The following is a 19817-nucleotide window of genomic DNA, read 5'->3' as shown; positions in this document are numbered from 1 at the left end:
TTCACAAGGAATTCTATCATTTAAAGAAGAGTTAATGCATATTTTTCTGAAACTCTTCCAACAAATTGTAGAGGAAGGAACACTTCCAAGCTCATTCTATGAGGTCACTCACCCTGATACTAAAGCCAGGCAAAGACAACATGAAAAAAGAAAATAACAGGCCAATATCAGTGATGAACATAGATGCAAAAATCATCAACAAAATTCTATCAAATAGAATTCAACAATACATTAAAAAGTTCACACACCATGATTAAGTCGGGTTTACTCCAGAGATGCAAGGATTCTTCTATATATGCAAATCAATCAATGTGATACACCATATTAACAAATTGAAAGATTAAAAACCATGTGATCATCCCCATAGATGCAGAAAAAGCCTTCAACAACATTCAGCATCCATTTATGACAGAAAACACTTCCAAAAAATGGTCATAGAAGGAACCTTAGTCAACATAGTAAAGGCCATATGTGAAAAGCCACAGAAAACATTATTCTCAATGGTGAGAAACTAAAAGCATTACCTCTCAGATGACAAATAAGACAAGGGTGTCCACTCTCACCACTATTATTCAACATAGTTTTGGAAGTCCTAGCTATGACAATTAGAGAAGAAAAAGTAATAAAAGGAATCCAGATTGGAAAAGAAAAAGTAGAATTCTCACTGTTTGCAGATGACATGACACTATACATAGAAAACCCAAAGGAAAAAAAGTGAAAGTGTCTCAGTCGTGTCTGTCTTTTTGAGACCCCATGGACTATATTATCTATGGAATTCTCTAGGACAGAATGTTGGAATGAATAGCCTTTCCCTTCTCCAGGGGATCTTCCCACCCAGGGATCAAACCCAAGTCTCCTGCATTGCAGATAGATTCTTTACCAGCCCCAAAATAAAGGAGTGTGTCACCTATCCGTTTGCCAGAGGATTTTTCCAACCCAGGAATTGAAATGGGGTCTCCTGCATTGCAGGTGGATTCTTTACCAACTGAGCTATCAGGGAAGCCCAAACCAAAGAAAACTAGCAGAAAATTACTAGAGCTAATCAGTGAATTCAGCAAAGTTTCAGGATGCAAGGTCAATACACAGAAATCACTTGCATTTCTTTATAGTAACAATGAAAAATCAGAGAGAGAAATTAAGGAACCAATACCATTCACCACTGCAACAAAAATAGTAAAATATATTGGAAAAACCCTACCTAAAGATACAAAATACCTGTATGTGGAAAGCTGTAAGATACTGATGAAAGAAATCAAGGATGACATAAAGAGATGGAGAAATATTCCATGTTCCTGGGTAGGAAGAATCAAGACTGTGAAAACGACTATACTTCCAACAAGCGCTTCCCTGAGAGTTCAGTTCATAAAGAATCTGCCTGCAATTCAGGAGAACCCTGGTTCGATTCCTGCATCTGGGTCGGGAAGATCTTCCTCAAGAAGAGAAAGGCTACCTACTCCAGTATTCTTGGTCTTCCCTTGAGGAGCAGCTGGTAGAGAATTGGCCTGCAATGTGAGAGACCTGGGTTCGATCCCTGGGTTTGGAAGATCCCCTGGAGAAGGGAAAGGCTACCCATTTCAGTAATCTGGCCTGGAGAATTTCATGGACTGTATAGTCCATGGGGTCGCAAAGAGTTGAAAATGACTGAGAAAAGCATCTAATTCTGCTTTATTGAATATGTCAAAGCCTTTGAATGTGTGGTCACAACAAACTGTGGAAGATTCTTCAATAGATGGGAATACCAGACCACCTTACTTATCTCCTGAGAAATCTGTATGCAGGTCAAGAAGCAACAGTTAGAACCAGACATGGAAAAACAGACTGGTTCCAAGTTGGGAAACAAGTACATCAAGGCTGTATATTGTCACCCTGCTTATTTAACTTATACGCAGAGTACATGATGTGAAATGCCAGGCTGGATGAAGCACAAGCTGGAATCAGGATTTCTGGGAGAAATATCAATAATCTTGGATATGCAGATGACACCACCCTTATGGCAGAAAGCAAAGAAGAACTAAAGAGCCTCTTAATGAAAGTGCAAGAGGAAAGTGGAAAAGTTGACTTAAAACTCAACATTCTAAAAAGTAAGTTCATGGCATCCAATCCCATCACTTCATGGCAAATAGATAGGAAAACAATGGAAACAGTGAGAGACTTCATTTTCTTGCGCTCCAAAATCATTACAGATGGTGACTGCAGCCATGAAATTAAAAGACACTTGCTCCTTGGAAGAAAAGTTATAAGTGACCTAGACAACATATTAAAAAGCAGAGACTACTTTGCCAACAAAAGGCTGACCAGTCAAAGCTATGTTTTTTTCCAGTAGTCATGTATGGATGTGAGACTTGGACTATAAAGAAAGCTAAGTACCGAATAACTTATGCTTTTGAACTGTGGTGTTGGAGAAGACTCTTGAGAGTCCCTTGGGCTGCAAGGAGATCCAACCAGTCCTATCCAAAAGGCAATTAGTCCTAAATATTCATTGGGAAGACTGATGCTGAAGCTGAAACTCTAAACTTTGGCAACCTGATTCACAGAACAGACTCATTGGAAAGACCCTGATGCTGGGAAAGATGGGAGGTAGAAAGAGAAGGGTGTGATAGGGATGAGATGGTTGGATGGCATCACTGACTCAATGGACATGACTTTGAGCAAGCTCAGGGAGTTGATGATGGACAAGGAAGGCTGGTGTGCTGCAGTCCATGGGGTGGCAAAAATGCCGGATGACTGAGTGACTGAACTGAATCAAATTAAATGTCCAAATTCAATGCATTCCCTATCAAATTACCAATGCCATTTTTCACAAAACTAGTATAAAATATTTCATAATTTATTCAGAACCACAAAAGACCCCTGATGACATAATTCAAAGCAAGATCTTCTTTGACCCACCTCCTAGAGTAATTGAAATAAAAAGTAAGTAAACAAGTGTGACCTAATTAAACTTAAAAGCTTTTGCTCAGCAAAGGAAACTGCAAACAAGGTGAAAAGACAACCCTCATAATGGGCGAAAACAATAGCAAAGGAAGCAAATAACAAAGAATTAACTTATAAAATATACAAGCAGCTCATATAACTCAATACCAGAAAAGTAAACAAACTGATCAAAAAATGGGAAAGGGAACTGAAGAGACATTTCTCCAAAGAAAATATACAGATACCTAACAAGTACATGAAAAATGTTCAACATCACTCATTATTAGAGAAATGAAAATCAAAACTATAATGAGGAAGTGCATGCAGAACATCAGCTGAGACCAGACAGGAGTACCTGACCAGTAGAAAAGTGTATATAGTACCATGCAAAACACGGTAGGATGAAGGAATGAGGGGAAAAACAGGAGTGTTACTAGGACTGGACCTTCCCTGAGCATCCCCACATTGGTGCAATTGTCTGAGTCAAAGGAGAAACATTTAAGGGTGAGAGTGAAACAGCTGATCTGTGGCAGCCTAGGTGTAATGAGAATCAGACAGTCCTTGCCACAGCAATTCATACCCCAGACAGGGACACAGGTCCCCTGGAAGGCTCAGTGGCTGGGGGCTGGAATTTAGGGACTGTGGAGCAATCCCAAGGTGAGGCCTGCTGTTGACTGTGGAGAGATGGATTGAGGGGATGTTAGGGAGGAGATTGTGGTGTGAAATGCCTGTGGAGGAAAGCTGGGCAGCCTTGCAAGTAAGGCAATACTGCTGAGTCACACATAGGGGGTAGAGCCATCACCATAGCCTCTCTCGTCCCACACACCAACATCAGCAGCTGAACAATAGAGAGGCTGGTCCATTTAATGCGTGACACACTGAACTACAGAGTAGGACCCCACCCAAGGTGTCCTTTAAGTGCCTGATGTGTCGAACTACAGAGTAGGACCCCAGCCAGGGGGCCCCTCTATATGCCTGAAACGCCAAACAACAGAGAAGGACTCCAGGCAAGGAGGCCCTCTAAGTGCCTAAAAGGGTGGAGTTACAGAGGAAGATGGCCAAAGAGCCCTTCTGATTGTCAGCTACAAAAGCCCACCAAAAAAGACTCAGATAGGGCCATAACTCCTGGGGCAGAGGCAGTCCGTGTCCCTGCACACTTGTCACCACCAGGGTCCCTGCAAGCCAAGCAGCTGCACCACCTTCACGCTCAACTCTCACTGGGGCAGAGCTGCCACAGGCAAAACAAACAAATCTTGCATCAATACATGCAGGGTCACTTCAGTACTTTCCAACTCTTTGTGAGCCTGTAGTCTGTGGCCTGCCAGGCTTCTCTGTTAGGAGGGTTCTTGAGGCAAAAATACTGGAACGTATTGGCCAATACTGGTTGCCATACCCTTCTAGAGCACTGCATTTCCTGTGGCCCTAGCCACCAACTCCCCTGAGTACCTGGTGCTGCCAGAACCCCTACGACCCAAGCAGCTGCACCACCTCCACACCTGGCCCTCACAGGGGCAAACCCAAGTCCTCCAGGACAGCTCCAGGAGCAACCCCCAGTGGATGACCCACATCCAGAGGTGGAAATAAAACCACAATTGAAACCCATGGGCAGTGTAACTAAGGAAGAAGACCCAAAACCTTCCCACCAGCTGTACAAGCTGAAAATTAAATCCAAATGCTCAACTAGGCAGACTCTGTGTCTATGGAATATATAAAAGGACTTTGAAAGCTGCCATAAAAGAAAACGCACTAGTTCTGACAGCTGTGGACATTGGAGACAAGAACACACAGGAGTAGGACAAGATTAGAATCTGAGCAGCCCCCACAGCAGGTCCAGAGATTATCACAGTGTTGGAGGACATTCTAGGGAGGTAAGGTGGACTGTGGCTCCAAGCGCTGGAAAGGACTCTGACAGCAGTGACTCAAGAAAAATATTCATTATTCTTGTTTTCACTTGTTCTATAGATTCTTTTGGAAATTTTTCTTTTTCTTTTTGTCCTTTTCTCCCCCTCTGTTGTAGTTGTCAATTTTATTCACACTATGAAATCTAATTAAGCTTTTGAGCTTTTTTTTCTCCCTCAGTCACATATTTAATTGTTGTCATAAACCTCTGCCTCTACGTTGGGCTTCTGCAGTTCTGTGGAATTTTCTTTTCTTTTTTTTTTCCTTTTCTCTTTTTATAGCTTTAAATTTTCTAAGCTATTGTTATTTTTTCTACATTTATTCCTTTGTTTGCTTTCCCTACTATTCTATTCCCCTTGCAGCTAAACTTTAATGTATATAAATCTTCTTTATCTACCTCTAACTTTGCATATCTATTCTTTCTTTCTTTTCTTTCTTTCCTCTCCTCTCAACATACTGGTTAGTTTTATTTTCATTGCTTTATTCCTCAATTGGTCCATTGATTTAGTTTTGTTTTCTAGCTTGTTCTTTAGTTAGTTTTGTTCTCAACTAGTAGATACACTTTTTGGTTTCCTTTGTTCGCTGGGTCAATCTATTGTGCTTTATTTTTGTTGAACTGTTCTGATTTTGCTTGTGTGTGTATATGTATTTGTGTATATTCAGTCACACTTTTTATTATTATAAGCCTCTGCCTCTATGTTGGACTTTTGCAGTCCTGTAGAATTTTCCTTTCTCTCTTTCTGCTTCCTATTTTTCTTTTCTCATATATATATATATATATATATATATATATATATAAATCTTCTTCATCTACCTATATTTAACTTTGCATATCTATTCTTGCTTTCTTTTCATTTTTTTATTTCCTCCCAACATATTTGTCAGTTTTGTTTCATTGCTTTATTCCCCATTTGGCACCTTGCTTTAGATTTGTTTTCTGGTTTGTGCCTTAATTAGCTTTGTTCTCAACTGGTAAATATGATATTTTATTTCCTTTGTTTGTTGGGTCTATCTACTCTACTTTATTTTTCTTTGACTGTTTAGACTTTGCTTATGGATGTATCTGTATGTGTGTATATTGCATTATTTTAATTATTCTTTGACTGATTTTGTAACTGCCATTTGTCTGGGGTTCATCTTTGGTTTCTCCTTTTCAGGTATTTGTTTTAATCTCACTTAATGCCATAACAAACCACTTGTGGAATCTTCATTCCTGACCAGAGATCAAGCCCTAAACCTTTGGAGTGGGAGCACTGACTCTAAGACCCTAGACTACCAAAGAACTAACCCTAGGGAGTATCAAATAATGAGAACTCACACAAAGGAAACCACTTGAATACAAGACCCAGCATCACCCAACGACCAGTAGCACCATGTGCATGATGCCTCATCTAAAGAACAAGCAAAACTACAAACCAAATCATCAGCAGACAGGAGTACCACCTCACTCAGCCTTGCCTATCAGAGGAACAGCAAGCAAACAAACAAAAAAACTCAGCACAACTCTCACCCTATACGAAGCTTACACGAACCACTGGACCAAACTTAGGAGGGCAGAAACCAAAAGGAAGAAAGAATTCAACCTTGAAGCCTGGGAAAAGGAGACCTCAAACACAGTAAGTAAAAAATAAATAAATAATTAAGAGGCAGAGAGATACTACACAAATGAAGGAACAAATTAGAAACACAGAAGTCCAAATAAATGAAGAGGAAATAGGCAAAAAACCTGAAAAAATTCAGAAAAATGATGGTAAAGATGATCAAAAACCTTGAAAACAAAATGGAGAAAATGCAAACATAAAATAACAAAGACCTAGAAGAATTAAAGCATAAACATATAGAGTCAAACAAAACAATTACTGAAACTAAAAATTATCTAGAAGAAATCAATAACAGAATATCTGAAGCAGAAGAATGAGTGAGCAGGAAGATACAATCATAAAGATTAATAAAACTAAAAGCTCATTCTCTGAGAAGATAAATGAAATTGACAAACCTTTGGTCAAACTCATGAAGAAAAAAAAAAGAGAGAGAAGAATCAAGTCAACAGAATAAGAAATGAAAGAGGAGAGGTTACAACAGACAATGCAGCAATACAAAGGATTATAAGAGACTATTATGAACAAATACATGGCAATAAAATGGATAATCTGGAAAAAATGGACAGATTATTAGAAAAGTTCAATCTTCCAAGGCTGAATCAGGAAGAAATAGAAATTATGAACAACCCAATTACAAGCACTGAAATTGATGTTGTGATTAAAACCCTCCCCAAAAATAAAAGCCCAAGAACAAATGGCTTCACGGGAGAATTGTATCAAACATTTAAAGAGGAGCTAATGCCTCTCCTTCTAAAACTCTTTCAAAAAATTGCAGAGGAAGGAACACTTTCAAATACATTTTATGAGGCTACCATCACACTGATATCAAAACCAGACAAACACAACACAAAAAAAGAAAACTACAGGCCAATATCACTGAGGAACACAGATGCAAAAGTCCTCAGCAAAATTTTAGCGAACAGAACTCCACAACCAATCAAAAATCTCATGCACCAGGTTCAAGTTGGGTTTATTCCAGGGAGTTAAGGATTCTTCAATATATGCAAATCAATGTGATACACTATATTAACAAATTGAAAGATAAATACCATATGATCATCCCAATACATGCAGAAAAAGACTGACAAAATTCAGCACCAATTTATGATTAAAACTCTTCAAAAACTGGGCATAGAAGAAACCTACCTCAACATAGGAATGGCCATATATGACAAGCCTACAGCAAACATTATTCTCAGTGGTGATAAACTGAAAGCATTCCCCCTAAGATCAGGAACAAGCCAAGGGTGTCCACTTTTGCCATTATTATTCAACATAGTTCTGGAAGGCCTAGCTACAGCAATCAGAGAAGAAAAATAAATAAAAGGAATCCAGATCAGAAAAGAAGTAAAGCTCTCATTGTTTGCAGATGACATGATACTATACATAGAAAGCCCTAAAGATAGTTTCAGAAAACTACTAGAGAAAATCAGTGAATTTAGAAAAGTTGCAGGATACAAAATCAACACATAGAAATCACTTGCATTTCTATATACTAACTATGAAAAATCACAAAGAGAAATTAAGGAATCAATCTCATTCACCATAGCAATGAAAAGAATTAATTATCTAGGAATAAACTTATCTAAGGAAACAAAAGTACTATCAGTTCAGTTCAGTTGCTCAGTCGTGTCTGACACTTTGCGACCCCATGAATCGCAGCACGCCAGGCCTCTCTGTCCATCACCAACTCCCGGAGTTTACTCAAACCCATGTCCATCAAGTCAGTGACACCATCCAGCCATCTCATCGCCTGTCGTCCCCTTCTCTTCTTGCCCCTAATCCCTCCCAGCATCAGGGTCTTTTCCAACGACTCAACTCTTCGCACGAGGTGGCCAACATATTGGAGTTTCAGCTTCAGCATCAGTCCTTCCAATGAACACCCAGGACTGATCTCCTTTAGGATGGACAGGTTGGATCTCCTTGCAGTCCAAGGGACTCTCAAGAGTCTTCTCCAACACCACCGATTAAAAGCATCAATTTTTCAGCTCTCAGCGTTCTTCACAGTCCAACTCTCACATCCGTACATGACTACTGGAAAAACCATAGCCTTGACTAGACAGACCTTTGTTGGCAAAGTAATGTCTCTGCTTTTTAATATGCTATCTAGGTTGGTCATAACTTTCTTTCCAAGGAGTAAGCGTCTTTTAATTTCATGGTTGCAATCACCATCTGCAATGATTGTGGAGCCCCCAAAAATAAAGTCTGACACTGTTTCCATTGTTTCCCCATCTATTCCCCATGAAGTGATGGGACCAGATGCCACGATCTTAGTTTTCTGAATGTTGAGCTTTAAGCCAACATTTTCACTTTCATCAAGAGGCTTTTTAGTTCCTCTTCATTTTCTGCCATAAGGGTGGTGTCATCTGCATGTCTGAGATTATTGATATTTCTCCTGGAAATCCTGATTATGGTTTGTGCTTTTTCCAACCCAGCATTTCTCATGATGTACTCTGCATAGAAGTTAAATAAGTAGGGTAACAATATACAGCCTTGATGTACTCCTTTTCCTATTTGGAACCAGGCTGTTGGTCCATGTCCAGTTCTAACTGTTGCTTCCTGACCTGCATACAGGTTCTCAAGAGGCAGGTCAGGTGGTCTGATATTCCAATATCTTGAAGAATTTTCCACAGTTGATTGTGATGCACACAGTCAAAGGCTTTGGCATAGTCAATAAAGCAGAAATAGATACTTTTCTCTAACTCTCTTGCTTTTTTGATGATCCAGCGGTTGTTGGCAATTTGATCCCTGGTTCCTCTGCCTTTTCTAAAACCAGCTTGAACATCTGTAAGTTCATGGTTCACGTATTGCTGAAGCCTGGAGAATTTTGAGCATTACTTTACTAGCATGTGAATGAAGGCAATTGTGCAGTAGTTTGAGCATTCTTTGGCATTGCCTTTCTTTGGGATTGGAATGAAAACTGACCTTTTCCAGTCCTGTGGCCACTCCTGAGTTTTCCAAATTTGCTGGCACATTGAGTGCAGCACTTTCACAGCGTCATCTTTCAGGATTTGAAATAACTCAACTAGAATTTCATCAACTCCACTAGCTTTGTTCGTGGTGATGCTTTCTAAGGCCCACGTGACTTCACATTCCAGGATGTCTAGGTGAGTGATCACACCATCGTGATTATCTGGGTCTTGAAGATCTTTTTCGCATAGTTCTTCTGTGTATTCTTGCCACCTCTTCTTAATATCTTCTGCTTCTGTTAGGTCCACACAATTTCTGTCCTTTATCAAGCCCATCTTTGCATGAAATGTTCCCTTGGTATCTCTAATTTCCTTGAAGAGATCTCAGTCTTTCCCGTTCTGTTGTTTTCCTCTATTTCTTTGCATTGATCACTGAGAAAGGCTTTCTTATCTCTCCTTATTATTCTTTATAACTCTGCATTCAAATGGGAATATCTTTCCTTTTCTCCTTTACTTTTCAATTCTCTTATTTTCACAGCTATTTGTAAGGCCTCCTGAGATAGTACAGAGGCTATTATAACAATATTGAAAGAAATCAAAGACGCCATAAACAGATGGAGAGTTACTCCATGTTCTTGAGTAGGAATAATCAATATTGTGAAAAAGAATATACTACCAGATGCAATTTACAGATTCAATGCAATCCCTATCAAATTACCAATGACATTTTTCACAGAACTAGTGAGTGGGCTAGAAGAAAAAAATGTCACATTTATTATGGAAACACAAAGACCCTGAATATCCAAAACAGTGTTGAGAAATAAGAATGGACCTGGAGGAATCAACCTTCTTGTCTTCAGATTATACTACAAAGTTACAGTCATCAAGACAATATAGTACTGGCACAAAAACAGAAATATAGACCAATGGAACAAAATAGAAAACCCAGAAGAAAACACATGCACCTATGTGTACCTTATTTTTGACACAGGAGGCAAGAATATACAGTGGGGCAAGGAAAGTCTCTTCAATAAATGGTGCTGGGAAAACTGGACAGCTACACAAAAAAGAATGAAATTAGCACACTTCCTAACACCATACACAAAGATAAACTCAAAATGGATTAAAGACATAAATGGCGTCCTAAGATGGCAGAGGAATAGGATGGGGAGACCACTTTCTCCCCCACAAATTCATCGAAAGAACATTTGAACGCTGAGCAAATTCCACAAAACAGCTTCTGAATGCTGGCAGAGGACATCAGGCACCCAGAATGGCAGCCCATTGTCTTCGAAAGGAGGCAGGACAAAATAAAAAAAGATAAAAAGAGAGACAAAAGAAGTAAGGATGGAGATCCATCCCAAGATGGGAGTCTTAAAAGAGAAGTTTCCAAACACCAGAAAACACTCTCACCTGTGGGTCTGTGGGGAAACTTAGAATCTCAGAGGGCAACATAACTGGGAGGAAAAATAAATAAATAAATAATTAAAAACCACAGATTACATGCCTAACAGCAACTCCCAGTGCTTGCAGCCGCCACCAGCAAGCAGGGACTGAACAGGGAGATGTGGGCTGCACTGCTTATGGTAAGGACCAGGCCTGAATGCCCTGAGGGCAATCCGAGGGAACTAATGTGAGATAGCAATTCAAACTGTGGGTAGCCAGAGAGAGAGAGAGAGAGAGAGAGAGAGAGAGAGAGAGAGAGAGAGAAATAAAGAGATAGAGAGAACCATCTTTCAAAAAGCCCTAACCTGAGGCACTGCCAGGCCCACTCACAGAACAAAGGACTGAGCAAACACCAGAGGAGACTTAGCAGGCTGTGAACCGGCCCATTCCCTGCCAGAGACAAGCAGGTCGGGGGAAGCCAGAGCCAGAAAGGTGCAATTGCGGCCCCAGAGAGGCATCCTCTACCAAATTGCAAACAAGCTCCATTGCTAACCAAGAGTTCTTGGGATTCTGGACAGTTGACATCCACTGTGTGGGTCACAGCCAGAGATCGGCTCCCCAGAAGAGACACACAGCACACCTGAGAAGGCATGCCCATTTTACACCCAGAAAACTGAGCAGCTGGAATGGGGGAGGCAATAAGAAACACCGCCCACCTGGAGGTGACTGTGCTCACCAAGTACCTGGTCACCTGAGCTGCTCAGACCTGGAAAGGGCAAAAAACACAGGCCCAACCCAGTCTGTGCATTTGGGGAGTACTTGAGAACCTGAAACTGAGCGGCTTAGACCTGGAAAGAGCACACAACCCAGGGCCTGCCTCAGACAGTTCCCGGCAGAGCAACCTAGAGCCTGAGAAGTATAGACTATGAAAGCACACACATCATGAGTGGGGCAAACCCAGTGCACCTGAAACACTGTGAGTACATGCCAGTGATATTTGTTTGCAATGTTTCTCCCTCCCTCACAGCATGACTGAAAAAGTGAGCCTAAATAAGTGACCACCTCCGCCCCCTTGTGTCAGGGTGGAAATTAAACACTGAAGAGACCAACAAACAAGCTAAAAAACCCAAACGGAACCACTTTGGAAGTGACAGGTGCAACAGATTAAAACCCTGTAGTTAGGACCGACTACATTGGAAGGGGCCTATAGATCTTGAGAAGTATAAAGTCGGATCAAGGAACTATCAGAAACTGAACTGACCACACACTGCCCTCAAAGTTCCAGAGAAATTCATGTCAATGTATGGCAAAAACCACTACAATATTGTAAAATAATTAGCCTCCAACTAATAAAAGTGAATAAAAAAAAAAAGTCCAGAGAAATTCTTAGACATATTTTTACTATTATCATTTTTTAATTTTTATTTTTTTATTTTTATGTCTTCTATTACTCCTTTGATTTTTGTTTTTATAATCTACTATTACCTTTCAAAACAAAGGCCCAATTTTTATTATTTATTTATTTATTTATTTTTTAGGTAGAGTATTTTTTTTTTCATTTATTTTTATTAGTTGGAGGCTAATTGTTTTACAATACTGTAGTGGTTTTTGCCATACATTGGCATGAATCACCCATGGGTTTACATGTATTCCCTATCCCAATTCCCCCTCCCACCTCTCTCCCCACCCCATCCCTCTGGGTCTTCCCAGTACACCAGCCCCAAGTATACTAACACATATATATGGAATTTATAAAGATGGCAACAATAACCCTATATGGAAAACAGAAAAAGAGACATAGATGTACAGGAAAAGCCCAATTTTTAAAGCAAATTTCATATACATATATATATTTTAGAGTATAATTGTGTGTCTATAAGTTTTTTAGCAGCCTGTAATTTTTCCTTTGTAAGGGGCCACTGCTCTGTCCAAATAGGCTCATCATTCTTCCAAATTATTTAAATAATTGCTTTGTTTGTTAAATGAGCAGTGATCCCTAAGAAAAATGTGGAATGTATATTTGAGTTTGCCATTGCATAAGTAAGTCCCTTCCTATTAGATTAAAGGGTAGATTTATCACATAAGGTTTTAATGTTGCAGGTTGGCCTTCTAGTCCCTCACATGAGTATATTTGAACACTTTGATAAACTTCTTGTACTTTAGTTTGAGAAATTCCTGCAATTTGGCAAAAGACCTTTTGTACAGGCCAGGATTTGGGCCATAAATGTTTGGAAATAATAGTAATATCAGATCCAGTGTCGAGGAGACCTGAAAATCTTTTACCATTAATTTTGATATTTATATTTGGTTGGGCATACTCAGATACTAACGATGTCCATATAGATTGTTTTTGACCTGTACTGCCAAACCCACATGTCCGTACATTATTAGAGGAATTAATAGAAATGTAAGGTAAAATAAGTAATTGAGCAATTTTGTCCCCCTTTTTGAATTGCCATAGAATCTCAGATGACATCAGAATTTGAATCTCTCCTTTATAATCTGAATCAATTATTCCAGGGTAAACAGTAATTCCTTTAGACGTCAGACTAGATTGGCCAAGCAAAGACCGAATGTTTGTGGGGGCAGGGGTCCAAAAAGTCCAGTAGGCACTCTACTAGGGACTGCTTGAGGGTAAAGGAAAAAATCATTTAGGGCTGGTATATCGACGGCAGCACTGCCGGATGTTGAGGGTTTGAGGGAAAAGATAGAATTTGCCCCTGGTTTTTGTTGTAGGGGACCTGGGGGGTCACCACTTGGAGTTTCCCGGAATAGGTTTTCCATCAATATCAAATTTAAATTTACAACTTTTGGCCCAGTGCATTCCTCTACGGCAGCGAGGGCAAATTTTTGGTATTTTATTAGCTTTCTTAGGGCAGTCCCTTTTTAAATGATTTTTATCTCCACAATTAAAGCATCCTTCATTTCCCTTTCTAATGGTAGCAGCCATTGCCTCAACCAGCATTTGCATCTTTTGAGTTTCTGATCCTAGATTGCGACAAGCTTTCAAATAATCAATAATAGTTCCAGTCTCAAGAATTGGAGCAATAGCTCTTTGACATTCCTGATTTGCATTCTCATAAGCAAGTAATCTCTCTAGCTGCCTTTTAGCTTCTTTACCGATTACAGTGTGGGAAATAGCAGTTTCTAATCTAGCCAAAAAATCAGCATAACTTTCATTAGGTCCTTGTAATATTTTAGTGTAACTACTTGTAGGCTCTCCTTGAGGAGTAATTCGATCCCAAGCTTCAAGGGCCACTGTTTTTAATTGTTCATGCAACAAAGGAGGGCATTGTATTTGAGCTTCTATAGTATCAAATTGTCCGGAGCCAGTTAACATTTCATAAGTAATTTGATTTTGAGGAGAGCCAGCTCGAGCATTCTTGTTAGCATGATCTCTGACTATATCATGAAACCACATTGTCCATTGAAGATATTCTCTGGGTTTAAGGAGAGCTTTTATTAAAGTTTGCCAATCATAGGGAATAAAGTTTTCAATAGAAGATGTTACAACATTTAGAAGCTCTCTTGTAAAAGGTGAATGTGGGCCATACATAGTTATAGCCTTCTTCATTTGTTGCATGTGAAAAAGATTAATACTGTCATATTGAGATATTATGTGCCCTTGAGTGTCAGAATTTCTTAAAACTGGAAAGACGGAAAAACCATTGGCATCAGAAACTTGTGACTGCAAAGTCAGTAAATCAGAGAGCCTCTGTTGCTGAGAAAAGTGGATAAGTGCTGATTTTTTGTAAGCATGAGTCTACATCAAGGACTTATCATAATTATCCATAAGAGCGTTGCCAGTTTTGGTATCAATAAATGCCTCAGGAGAGTCATTATCAGAATCATTAAGTTTTAACAAAGGAGAGACCTCTGGATATGTGCCTGCTGGCAGAGGAGAAGGAGGAGGAGGAGTTTTAGCAGCCGGGGCAAGGCTAGTAGGAAAGTTTTGAAATATTTTATGTTGTTCCAGTTGAGCCTTTTGTAAAGTTTCATCATCTAATTCATATTCATGCAATAAATGTTCTGTCTGTTGTCGAATATCGTGAGGGCTAGAATTACCTTGAAATGGTAGCATTACAGCTTTAATGAGAGCCCATAAGGGCCAAAAATCAATTGGAATATTTTCTCCTTGCCCGGCGGCTCGTTCAAAATTTTCTTTGACCCGGTGCCAAATTTTTAAATCAAAACTGCCTTCATCAGGGAACCAGGGATTATGTTCAACTACTGTTTGAAGGCAAGCTTCTATTCGTTGGCGTGAAACAATAAGTCCCTGAACTTTAAACAAATGGTGAAGTAAAGTAGAAAAATGATGGGGCTTTCCAGCCGTTTGACCCATGCCTTAGTACTTACCGACCTCAATAGGTCCCTGAGTCACTCCACCCAATATGCCACGTATACCAGCGTCCCTGTTCCTTGGCGCCACTTGTTGGGGTCCTTTAATGGACCGGAACCTGGTGGTACGGAGTCGACGATAAGAAAATGAAAGAGAGAAAGAGGCTGATATCCCTTGGTTTACGCAGAGGACCAATAAAGCCCTTGACAGAGGACTTACATTGCTCACAAAGGCACCAGGTGCCCTCTCGAGGGGATCTTAGAAGCCCGGGCAGAAAAGTTAGCATGACGGGTCTCCACGCTCCAGAGAGTCAGCCAGAAAAAGAGAGAGAGAGAGAGAGAGAGAGAGAGACAAAAAAGACCGGGGACCTAAGCTCTGATGAAGCAAAGGTGCTTTAATGATTTTTCTATGAGTATATATAGGCTGCAGTATAAGAAACTTCTTTCAGGAAAGATAGGGATCAGAAAACCAACCATACACTAACCGTTACCAAGGGAACAAGGGGTAATCCTAGTCACAAGGTCAGGAGACAATCCATATCTCATGAAGGGGGAGCAAGACTAAGCAATTTGTCAAAAAGAGAATGTTTACTAAAGGAGACCCAAGTCTGCCTCACACAATGACCTCAGTCCCTGGAAGCAGTGTGCTGTTCTTCTTGAAGAGAGACAAAGGACTCATGAGAGACAGCACGTAGGCATCCTCCCGTCAAATACTCCCTGACAGTTTCTCAGTCACTCAATCATGGCCGATTATTTGTGACCCCATGGACTGCAGAACACCAGGCTTTCTTGTCCATCACCATTTCCCAGGGCTTGCTCAAACTCATGTCCATTGAGTCAGTGATACCATCCAATCATCTCACCCTCTGTCATCCACTTCTATTCCTGCTTTCAATCTTTCCCAGCATCAGGGTCTTTTCTAATGAGTTGGCTGTTTACATCAGATGGCCAAAGTATTGGAGCTTAAGCTTTAGCACCAGTCTTTCCAATGAACATTAAGGGTGGATTTCCTTTAGAATTGACTGGATTGAGCTCCATGCAGTCCAAGGGACTCTCAAGAGTTTTCTCCAACACCACAGTTCAAAAGCATCAATTCTTTGGCCTTCTTTATGGTCCACATCTCACATCCATACATGAGTACTGGTAAAACCATAGCAATCTTGATTCCAGCTTGTGCTTCATCCAGCCCAGCATTTCACATGATGTACTCCGCATATAAGTTAAATAAACAGGGTGACAATATACAGCCTTGATGTACTTCTTTCCCAACAGGGACCAGTACACTGTTCCATGTTTGGGACTAACTGTTGCTTCTTGATCTGCATACGGATTTCTCAGGAGGCAGCTAATGTGGTCTGTTACTCCTATCTCTTTAAGAATTTTCCAGTTTGTTGTGAAACACACAGTCAAAGGCTTAAGTGTACTCAATGAAGCAGAAGTAGATGCTTTTCTGGAACTCTCTTGCTTTTTGGATGATCCAACAGATGTTGGCACTTTTATCTCTGGTTCCTCTCTGTTTTTTAAATCTAGCTTTAACATTTGGAAGCTCATGGTTCACATACTATTGAAGCCTAGCTTGGAAATTTTGCACATTACTTTTCTAGTGTGTGAGATGAGTGCAATTGTGAATTAATTTGAACATTGTTTGGCACCGTCTTTCTTTGGGTTTAATTGAAAAGTGACGTTTTCCAGTCCTGTGGCCATTACTTAGTTTTCCAAATTTGTTGGCATATTGCCTGCAGCACTTTCACAGCATCATCTTTTAGGTTTTAAAACAGCTCAGCTGCAATTCCATCACCTCAATTAGCTTTGTAGTGATGTTTCTGAAGGCCCACTTGACTTTGCACTCCAGGATGTCTGTTTCTAGGTGAGTGATCACACCATTGTGGTTATCTGGGTCATTAAGATTATTTTTGTATGGTTCTTTTGTTTCTTCTTGCCACCTTTCCTTAATATCTTCTGCATCTGCTAGGTCTATACCATTTCTACCTTTTACTGTTCCCATCTTTGCATGAAATATTCCCTTGGTATCTCTAAACTTCTTGAAGCGATCTCCAGTCTTTCCCATTCTGTTGTTTCATCTATTTCTTTTCAGTGTTCACTTAGGAAGGCTTGCTTTGCTCTCCTTTCTATTCTTTGGGACTCTATATTCAGATGGATATCTTTCCTTTTCTCCTTTGCCTTTCACCTCTCTTCCTTTCTCAGCTATTTGTAAGGCCTCCTCAGACAATCATTTTCCCTTTTTGCATTTCTTCTTCTTGAGGATGATTTTGATCACTGTCTCCTGTGCAATGTTATAAACCTCCATCCACAGTTCTTCAGGCACTTTGTCAATAAAATCTAATCCCTTGAATTTATTTGTCACTTTCACTATATAATTGTAAGGGATTTGATTTAGATCATACCTGAATTGTCTAGCGGTTTTCCCTACTTTCTTTAATTTAAGTCTGAATTTTGCAATAAGGTGTTCATGTTCTGAGCCACAGTCAGTCCCTGGTCTTGTTTTGGCTGACTATATAGAGCTTCTCCATGTTTGGCTGCAAAGAATATTATCAATCTGATTTTGGTACTGACCATCTGCTGATATCCATGTGTAGAGTCATCACTTTTGTTGTTGGAAGAAGGTGTTTTCTATGACCAGTGCCTTCTCTTGTTAAAACTCTGTTAGCTTTCGCCCTGCTTCATTTTGTACTCCAAGGCCAAACTTGCCTGTTACTCCAGGTATCTCTTGACTTCCTACTTTTTCATTCCAGTCCCCTATAATGAAAAGGACATCTTCTTTGGGTGTTAGTTCTAGGTCTTGTCAGTCTTCATAAAACCATTCAACTTCAGCTTCTTCAGTTTTAGTGGTTGGGGCATAAACTTGGATTACTGTGACATTGAATGGTTTTCCATGGAAAATGAATAGAAGAGATCATTATTTCGTTTTTGAGATTACACCCAAGTACTGCATTTTGGACTCTTTTGTTAACTATGAGGGCTACTGCATTTCTTCTAAGGAATTCTTGCCCACAGTAGTAGATATAATGGTCATCTGAATTAAATTTGCCCATTCCAGCCCATTTTAGTTCACTGATTCCTAAAATGTCAGTGTTCATTCCTGCCGTCTCCTGTTTGACCACTTCCAATTGACATTGATTCATGGACGTAATATTCCAAATCTACGCAATATTGTTCTTTACAGGAACAGACTTTACTTCCATCACCAGTCACAATCTTCAACTTGGCATTGTTTTTTCTTTGGCTCCACCTCTTCTTTCTTTCTGGAGTTTTTCCTTACTCTTCTCCAGTAGCTTATTGGGCATTTACCAATCTGAGGAGTCCATCTTTCAGTGTCTCATCTATTTGCTTTTTCATAGTGTTTAGGGGGTTATCAAGGCAAGAATACTGAAGTGGTTTGCCTTTCCCTCCTCCAGTGCACCACGTTTTGTCAGACTCCACACCTTGACCTGTCCCTCTTTGATGGCCTATTCTCATTCATTTCATTGAGTTAGACAAGGGTGCAATCAAGTGATCAGTTTGGTTAGTTTTCTCTATTTGTGGTTTCCATTCTGTCTGTCTCTTGATAGATAAAGATAGGAGACTTGTATAAACTTCCTGATGAGAGGGACTGGCTGTGGGAGAATCTGGGTTTTGCTCTGTTGGGCGGGGCTATGCTCAGTAAAACTTTCATCTAATTTTCTTTTTTGCCTTTTTTTAAAATACATGTTTTTTCTTTTTATTTTAACTGGAGGCTAATTACTTTACACTATTGTGGTGGTTTTGCCATACATTCACATGAATCAGACATAGGTGTACCTGTGTTCCTCATACTGACCCTCCCTCTCACTTCCCTCCCCATCCCATCTCTCAGGGTCATCCCAGTGCACCAGCCCTGAGCATCCTGCCTCATGCATCGAACCTGGATTGGGGATCTATTTCACATACGTTAATATACATGTTTCAATGCTATTCTCTCCAATCATCCCACCCTCGCCTTCTCCCATATAGACCAAGAGTCTGTTCTTTTGCTGTCTTTCATATAGGGTCATCGTTACTGTCGTGCCCAATGTCCAAATCCCCGAGCGGGAAGAGAGAAGGCTTCCAAGACAATGCAACTCACAAAAAGGGAAGTTTATTGCTGACTCGAGTCAGGACTCCTGCCGCATCCAATGCAGTGGTGCGGGTCAGAGAGCTCCGAGCCCAAGCTGTTACACAAATTTATAGGGTGAGCACACGCCGTTGGTAGTTGGTTTAAGCGGATTGGTTACAAGTTTGCAAAGCAATTTCATTGGTCAAAACTTTCACGTGCGTGGGACTTTCCTGGGGGTTTCTGCCCTGTTCCTAATTTCCTAATTGGCAAACAGTAGTCAGTGTTTAAGCAAAAGCTGATTGGTTGTATCCAAGTGGCCTGATAATCTTACCACCCAGAAGTAGGAAGGCCTGCTCCTAATCTAAACTGCCTGCCATGGCGTTACTTCTGCTTGCCTCACATTCTCCCCTGTCTGTTGTTCAAGTAGAAGAATCTTCCTCTTTTCCATCTTGGGCCACTGGCTGATTAAGTGGACCCAGGAGGTTGGAAATTAAGGTAGTCAGCCGGGGGAGCATTGAAACCAAGATTCAAACCATCTCTGCTGGGCTTCCTCTTCTCTCTTTCATTGCGCCAGTCCCTCTCTCATTTTTGCCATAGATTCTCTTACCACTCTTGTATGGTCTGCACAGAAACAACATTCTTTTCCCAGAGCCATGCAGACCCCACCCTGTTGGAGAAAAATCAAGTCTAATCCTCTCT

The sequence above is a fragment of the Muntiacus reevesi genome, chromosome X (genome assembly GCF_963930625.1).
Source record: "Muntiacus reevesi chromosome X, mMunRee1.1, whole genome shotgun sequence".
Taxonomy (NCBI): Eukaryota; Metazoa; Chordata; class Mammalia; order Artiodactyla; family Cervidae; genus Muntiacus; species Muntiacus reevesi.
The sequence above is the reverse complement of the archived record's forward strand: the minus strand, read 5'-3'. Positions refer to the sequence as shown.